Source organism: Macrobrachium nipponense, chromosome 33 (assembly GCF_015104395.2).
Source record: "Macrobrachium nipponense isolate FS-2020 chromosome 33, ASM1510439v2, whole genome shotgun sequence".
Lineage (NCBI taxonomy): Eukaryota > Metazoa > Arthropoda > Malacostraca > Decapoda > Palaemonidae > Macrobrachium > Macrobrachium nipponense.
Window position 1 is genome coordinate 39606123 of NC_087219.1, and position 8112 is coordinate 39614234.

At 37.9% G+C, this 8112-nt stretch overlaps 1 long non-coding RNA gene across 3 annotated transcripts in view; it reads left to right on the top strand.

Annotated features, from left to right (window-relative positions):
• Window positions 1-8112, top strand: part of LOC135203103 (uncharacterized) — a 258246-nt gene that overhangs the window by 122580 nt on the left and 127554 nt on the right. Inside the window, exon 1 of one of the 3 annotated variants that reach the window (XR_010311860.1) lies at window positions 7941-8044. The exons of 1 other annotated variant lie outside the window; for it this stretch is intronic. This is a non-coding gene — a long non-coding RNA (uncharacterized LOC135203103). Of the gene's footprint in view, window positions 1-7940; window positions 8045-8112 lie in introns of those variants that run through there. One more of the 3 variants, XR_010311861.1, reaches the window with a different exon arrangement.

Sequence of the window (8112 nt, forward strand, 5' to 3'; positions counted from 1 at the left end):
TAATAATAATAATAATAATAATAATAATAATAATAATAATAATAATATTTCGGAAAAAGACCCTCTCGTAGGCAAGTTTTGTTAAAAATGATTGCTGCTTCAGCACTATTAATCTTGCAGAGAGTCTTTTCTATTTTTTTGATGACAGCTTTCTCTCTGTTGCTTAGACTGGCGAGCAACGCAATCAAAGGGCATGGTAAAATTCAATTCGGTTGTTGAGTCATTTTATAATAAACACCGAAAATGACTCAATTGAATTTTACCATGTCTTTTGGTGCGTTGCTCGCCAGTCTAGGCAACAGAGAGAAAGCTGGCATCGAAAAATTATAGTGCTGAAGCAGCAACCATGTTTAACAAAATAATAATAATAATAATATATCATCCTTACAGTCGACCCTCAGATTTCGCTAACCAATTTGTTACTTCACTTATCTCCAGGATATCCCACTTAGAATTGCCTTTTATTTTGTTATTAATAATATAATATTAGGAAGAATTCATTTAGTGATGGTTATAATGGAGAGAGAGAGAGAGAGAGAGAGAGAGAGAGAGAGAGAGAGAGAGAGAGAGAGGTGTTATTAGTTAATTCGTGGTCTTCTCTACACATGAAATTGTTTTATATTTTAAAACTATTTAGGAAAAAGGTAATAGTAATGGTAATGAGGAGGAGAGAGAGTAGCGAGAGAAGAGAGAGAGGAGACGAGAGAAGGAGAGAGATAGAAAAGGAGGAGTTATTACTTTGCGTATCTCGTGGTCTTCCTACTTAAAATTGCTTTATATTTTATTCCTACAATATTAGGAACTAAATAATGGTAATACTGGAGAGAGAGAGAGAGAGTTATTACTTTACTTATATTGTGATTTCCCACTTACAGAGAGAGAGAGAGAGAGAGAGAGAGAGAGATACAAAATAACGTTGACGCGAGGGCGTCTGGTGTGAGCAGCAAAATGGCCAAATGAGACACGAGAGCAGAGTAAAGAAGCAGTTTATTGTATTGTTGTTCTTCATCCTACGAATTTTGCGAAGGAATTGTGGTCCGGTTTACGACTGGCCATCTGCGAGGAAGTTGTTGGTCCTCGTCAACGTAATCCAATAAAGGAAGTTTGTATAAACGCCGAACTTCTCCAGACGTTGCGTTACCCTCTCTGCATTTAAAACTTTTCATTTTGTTAAGTAATGCATTAAAACTTTCCGCGGGGCATGTAAAACTTTATTTAAATGCGAGGTTTTGGAAACTGTCGAGTGAGAGAAAATTTTATTTCCTCTTCCTGGACCCTAGATGAAATATCTACTTTCCTTCCCCTTATCCTGACAGTGGTTTTAAAAAATTATAGTCATGTATTATAATCATAGGTAACAGAGAATTTGCAGAATAAAGCCACAAACCTATATACTGCTGTGATGACATATTTATCTCTAGAAAAACCTGCTTCCAACGATTTTGACGATGTGAGTCCATTAAACAAAGAATTAGTGAACGTCTCTCGTAACAGATGGGGAACGCTCGTTAAACAATTCAAAGGACTGGGGGCATTCATTAACCAGATGGGAAAATCTCGTTAACCTTCGGGGAATAACTGTTGAACATAGCTTCGGTGGCGCTTGGGAAAGAAACATAGAGCAGAGCAGAGAGGGGGAGAGTAGGGAGAGGTACAGTCACTCACATAAGTTCATGGATATCTCCGGGCATAAAGCTGAATTCCATCCAACCCCTCTCTGGACAAAGGGTCTGTATAGTGACGTAAGACAGGCACACATTGAAACTTTCTACAGCAGAGTTAGGTAGTTGAACATTTGGCCACTTTTGCTCTCCCAGACACAAACATTTGGCCAGTTTTGCTCTCCCAGACACGAACATTTGGCCAGTTTTGCTCTCCCACACACGAACATTTGGCCAGTTTTGCTCTCCCAGACATGAACATTTGGCCAGTTTCGCTCTCCCAGACACGAACATTTGCGTGTTTGTCGGCTCTCAACACACGACTGTGCCATTTCGCTTTCTCGCGACCAGACATGAACATTTGCGTCCCAGTTTCGAACTTTTCTCTCTCTACACGAACATTTGGCCAGTTTCGCACTCCCAGACACGAACATTTGGCCATTTTTCCGCTCTCAACGGACATGAACATTTGGCCAGTTTCGCTCCCAGACACGAACATTTGGCCAGTTTTGCTCTCCCAGACACGAACATTTGGCCAGTTTTGCTCTCCCAGACACGAAACATTTGGCCAGTTTTGCTCTCCCAGACACGAACATTTGGCCAGTTTTGCTCTCCCAGACCACGAACCTTTGCCCTTTTTAACCAAAAAGTTTTGAATAATTATTTCCCAGAACACGAAAACCTTTGGGCCACGTTATCACACACTCCCAGACACCTGTCATCCAGGAAGGGGGGGAAATGGAAATCTCTCCCAAACACCTGGACATCCATGAACTTATATGAGTGACTGTACAATTATTGAACAGTACAATCGAGGGCAGTGTTGCCAATTGGTATGTGTTTACCCTCCAAACTGGGTATAAGACTTACACAAAACCGGGGAAAGAAATGAAATTAGCGTATCTATTTGTAGTATATATACATATTGGAGCAATTTATCATTATTGCATTGCTATGACAACTATAGAATTCATGGAAACAGTTTGTAAATGCATCGACGTATGTGTGAAGCTCCACTAAATTGGCAACGATGATCAAGGGGAACACTTGTTAAACAGACCGACAGTTTCCACTCAATAAAAAATATGGAAGGGAACACTTGGGGAAAGCGATGGGAACACTACTTGAACATCAGACACATTCATTCAACAAAAGTAGTCACACGTACACAGCCGGTGGTTGGTCAGTCCTCAAAATATGCATAAAGCATGTATAATATATTCTCTACTTAATACAAATTTCTGAGGTAATTGATGCAAAAGTGTTTTACGTCTTGTTAGGATAAACAACGGGGGAAATCCACATTTTGTTTTACATTATTTTAGTTTTGTCGTATGATTTGCCTTGCAGTAAGAAATGCATTTCATGCAGAGTCTAATTAGATAATTGTTTATTGTTTCAAATTATTTTTAGGTTTCATATATATATATATATATATTATATATTATATATATATATATATATAGAAAACGATCAGGCAAAGATCCTCTGGGACTATGGTATCAGAACAGATAGGGTGATACGTGCAAATAGACCAGACGTGACGTTGATTGACAAAGTCAAGAAGAAAGTATCACTCACTGATGTCGCAATACCATGGGACAACAGAGTTGAAGAGACAGACAGGGAAAAAATGGATAAGTATCAAGATCTGAAAATAGAAATAAGGATATGGGATATGCCAGTGGAAATCGTACCCATAATCATAGGAGCACTAGGCACGATCCCAAGATCCCTGAAAAGGAATCTAGAAAAACTAGACGCTGAAGTAGCTCCAGGACTCATGCAGAAGAGTGTGATCCTAGAAACGGCGCACATAGTAAGAAAAGTGATGGACTCCTAAGGAGGCAGGATGCAACCCGGAACCCCACACTATAAATACCACCCAGTCGAATTGGAGGACTGTGATAGAGCAAAAAGAAGAAAAAATAATAATAATGTATTGGACAATAGGTTAGTTCCTGATTCAGGATATAAAATTGAAAATATGGCAAAAATCATTGTTGCCGGGTTTAGATTAATGTTATTTATATATATGTATGTATGTGTGTATGTATGTGTATATATATATATATATATATATATATATACATACATACATACATACATACATCATACATACATACATACATACATACATACGTATATATAGATAATATTAATCCAAAACCGGCAACAATGATTTTTGCCATATTTTCAATTTTATATGCTGAATCAGGAACTAACCTCCATTGTCCAATACATTATTATTATTATTATTATTATTATTATTATTATTATTATTATTATTATTATTATTATTATTATTATTATTATTAAAGTGTGCTTGCATTTACATGTAAGGAAACTAAAAAGACCATCCCGTCAACGAGCCAAATCTAGTTGCCCCAAAGAGTAAAACTATCCACGTGTGAGAACAGGGGACCATCCAAAATAAACGCAGCCTTAGCTAAACACAGACGCAGCACCAAATTGGAAGCGTGCAGTTAAGCCAGCATTTCACACCGGTTTCTACTGCAACTAAAGCTTTATCAAAGGCAATATACCAGTGTCCCTTCATTCACCTAGCAACGCCTCAGAGTTCAACAAGGCAAGAATTTATCGACGATTTTTGTCTATCGAGATCAGATATATATACTCGTGCGCCCAGTGATGCGGCATATTCTTGGGATGTCTTGGTACACAGTACCTACGCCTCGCAAATGAAATGCTTCTTGTTAAGCTCTTTGCAACCCCACGGGAATGAAGACATCCTGGCCAGGTGGACAAGTAAATTTTCTGATCGCATGCCTGCGAAGAGTGCAAAGACTTACGTGATTTAAAGAGTGGTGGGACTTCCTGTTGGTGATAATCTATTATGAGGAAATCCGTGTGGATCTTTCTTTTTTGTCCGCCCTTGGGTGAGGGCGTATAGCAACGTAAATCAAGCTCGCCAATATCACTTTCTCATTTTTATATTGTTAAAATTTCGACACTTTCTTCTGCCCCAAAAAAATTTAATTAAATAAATAAATCAATCAATCAATCAAAATGTAGTACGCCCACAAGCACGGGAAGCATTTTCCCGAGATGTAACCAAAAACAGGATGCCATATCTTAAAACCTAGTCATAGAATTTTCTGGAAAATAATCTTAATATTCTCATTATGTTTCTCACAACCAAATTACAACTGGGATCCAATGTAACGCAACTTAGAGCATGTACTATCATACATCTCAGGAATTTGCACGCGGGAACCCAGATTTCGAAGGGTACGGAAGGCCGCGTTGCCGAGTCTAGACCAACGTATTCCTTAGACCTTGGTCTAGAGTCTAGACTTAACCCATAAGTGGTGAGTAAATATTTACCGTTTTAGGTTACCTGGTGAAAGGAACTGTAAGTATCACCTGAGGAAACCTTTAGTAGTTGCCATAAAGAGTTGCGTGGTATAAGCAAAGCGTAGTTGAAGACCAATCCTTTGGAGATATACTAGAAAGTGGAGTTGGATATTTGATAATTTAGTCTATAGTTATCCGATTATTACTCGGAATGTCTAAAGACTTTTGTATTTATGGTGGGTTTTAACAAAAAATTTTTAAAAAGTGGCGAAGGGGCCCTTTTACAGTAATTAGTGGAAAATAAGTTTGATAAAAAAAGCAGAATTAGCGTTAATGAAGGGATGGTTATGTTGTACATTGGTATCACAAGTACAGAGCATTTAACTTCAGATGTTTTAAGAGATAACCTACGGAAAAACTAAGTAAATGAGTAGGAAATAATAAGAAGAAAGTAAGTGCACAATAAGTTTTAAAAAATACAATAAGTGTGAGTCAAACTCTTAAAACTTACGGGAAATGAATACAAGAATAGTCCGTCACTAAAGGTTAATTTCTTAACTGGGAAATATTAAGGTATCGATACTGGTGCTTATGGTCATGACTTATGACGGGTTGCTCAAGAATCAGAGAATTGAAGCCATTGATTCACGACGTAGAACGGGTTGCAGAGTCCTTCTATATTTGAATGCAATATGGAGGTGGGTCGGTGGTCACCCTTGTAAACTAGGAATTCTCATATATTATTAGACTCAGGGTAGAAGATGTTATGTTTGGGTATAGTTTTGGTTAGCATTTACCAAGATTTTTACAGCCCTTTGCTAAGTAGAATCAAGAGCGATGATGAGACGGGTAATTGAGGAGTTTGGTTAGAACTAAAGTATTGCTTTTAAAGAAACGAAACTCTACGAAGTCGACTTGCTACTAGCTCTAGGCAGAGTTGGTCACAGTAAACTGAGAAGATGGCATGGAATGTCTGAACCCCCCCCCCTCCACCCCGCAAAAGGGGGGGGGAGGGTACAATAAGCAGGAATGGCCATGAAAGTAGCTTTCGTAACTTCAAATCAAGGACGGTTCCGTAAGCATAGGCCTATGTTGAAGAATATGCTGTTTGGCAAACAATTACTAACATAAACACACCACATTCGAACACCCTGACAAGCATCGAGGAGGATTATTCAAGATAGTCTGGCTGAAGACTCCACCTACTAGGCCGAGCGCCATTAGACCCCAGAGAAGGAAACCAAAGGATTGGTTCATTTATCCTTTCGTACTCAGCCGCGCCGCGCGCGCCATGTTGAAAATGTCAGCCTCTGTTTTGACGCTGAGGAGAATTGTGTACATTTTTTGGGTACGTGTACCCTCCTGGCACATGTGAAGTCAAAAGGAAGGGGGCCAGGGGTGGTATCCCAGTTCCCGAACCTCTAGGACGAAGAGTTTAATAAGGGGTTTTATATTTGTAGGAATGTGATTTTACCTTTAGGTAACAATACTTTATTTCAAGCTGAAATGAGAATGTTGATTTAGCAACGACGTTTATCACTGGGGGGACCGGAGTTTTATTTATATAAAGCAATATCTTATTTATTGTGTATGATAAATTGTAAGCCATATAAAGGTCAGTATTGTATTTGTATTGATTTCCTGTAACTTCTGCATTCATTTTTTTCTCTGACGTTTATTTAGCAGCAAGTTTCATTTTTTTTCTAGAGGGTTATTTTCACGCAATTTTGCTTGTTCCTTAATAATAATAATAATAATAATAATAATAATAATAATAATAATAATAATAATAATAATAATAATAAGATGTCAAAGCTCCAGTGTGAATTTTATCAATTTTTCAGTCATGCAAGACTGACTGTGTCTATAGTCTAATAATAATAATAATAATAATAATAATAATAATAATGGGACGATGGTCATGATAATGATGATGACGTTAAAAAAAGTTCACGAATAATGAAAAGCAATGCTCCACTTATGACACGTAGCGATAACATTAATTCACTTAAAAGTAATCGTACTCATTCCTCCATAAGAGCCAGAGTTACGACCAAAGTCAGCACATTGCAAAGAGGCTTGCAAGGTGGAAGTTCGGAAAGATATTGCAGCAATTAATTAAGGAAAGACCTCTCGGCAGACGGCTTGGAGGGAGAAACGCGATTCATATATTGCTAGAGAGAGATAAAAGGCGTAACAACGACTTGAGAAGGTGAGGTTGTCTCTCGGAGTGTACATGGGACGTTATTGCAATTATTATAAACGTCTGTGGTAATATTCAACTCCTGACACTTTGTAGAGAACGCACCGGAATATGCTATCCTCGTGGCGTGCTCATGCAAGTAAACACACACGCGCGCACACAGATACACACACACACACACACACACACACATATATATATATATATATATATATATATATATATATATATATATATATGTGTGTGTGTGTGTGTGTGTGTGTGTGTGTGTGTGTGTGTGTGTGTGTGGTGAAAATGCGCCGGTTGCACTAGTGGGATAATTTGTTCTGTACAGTGGAGTTTCATTCGTTTCACAAAGTTTTTGGAAGCTTGTCTGAATAGCAATGAGGTGTTCATGGTATGTAGCAGACAATTGTCTGTGTGATCGAAATTAGTTAAATAAATAACATGTTTACGGTAGATTGGGGAAATTAAAATAAACTTTAAGAATGTGTGCTGCACTGTAGAGAGGAAAACAGTACGTATACTCTCTCTCTCTCTCTCTCTCTCTCTCTCTCTCTCTCTCTCTCTCTCTCTCTCTCTCTCTCTCTCGTTTTATTCTATCAGCTTAATTACTTTATGTAAAAATATAATTTTCTTGAGGTTGGATGTAATAAGTAGATTATATGGACGACTGATAAATGAGAACCGAAAGAAACTGAAATAATTGGAAATTTATTTCTCCAAGGATCCTGTAGTCAGTCACGGTTGCCGGTCGGGCTTTTTCTTCATTGCTTTGTGAACAGTGGACCGTTTAAGTTAGGAATTCGTGTATTTTAGTGGGAAAGGAAGACGAACTGTTATATATTTTGATACTGTGAAAGTAATTTTTATTTTTGTTTGATACATTATATATTTTGTTTGTACCACACCGGCTAGCATAGGCTAGTT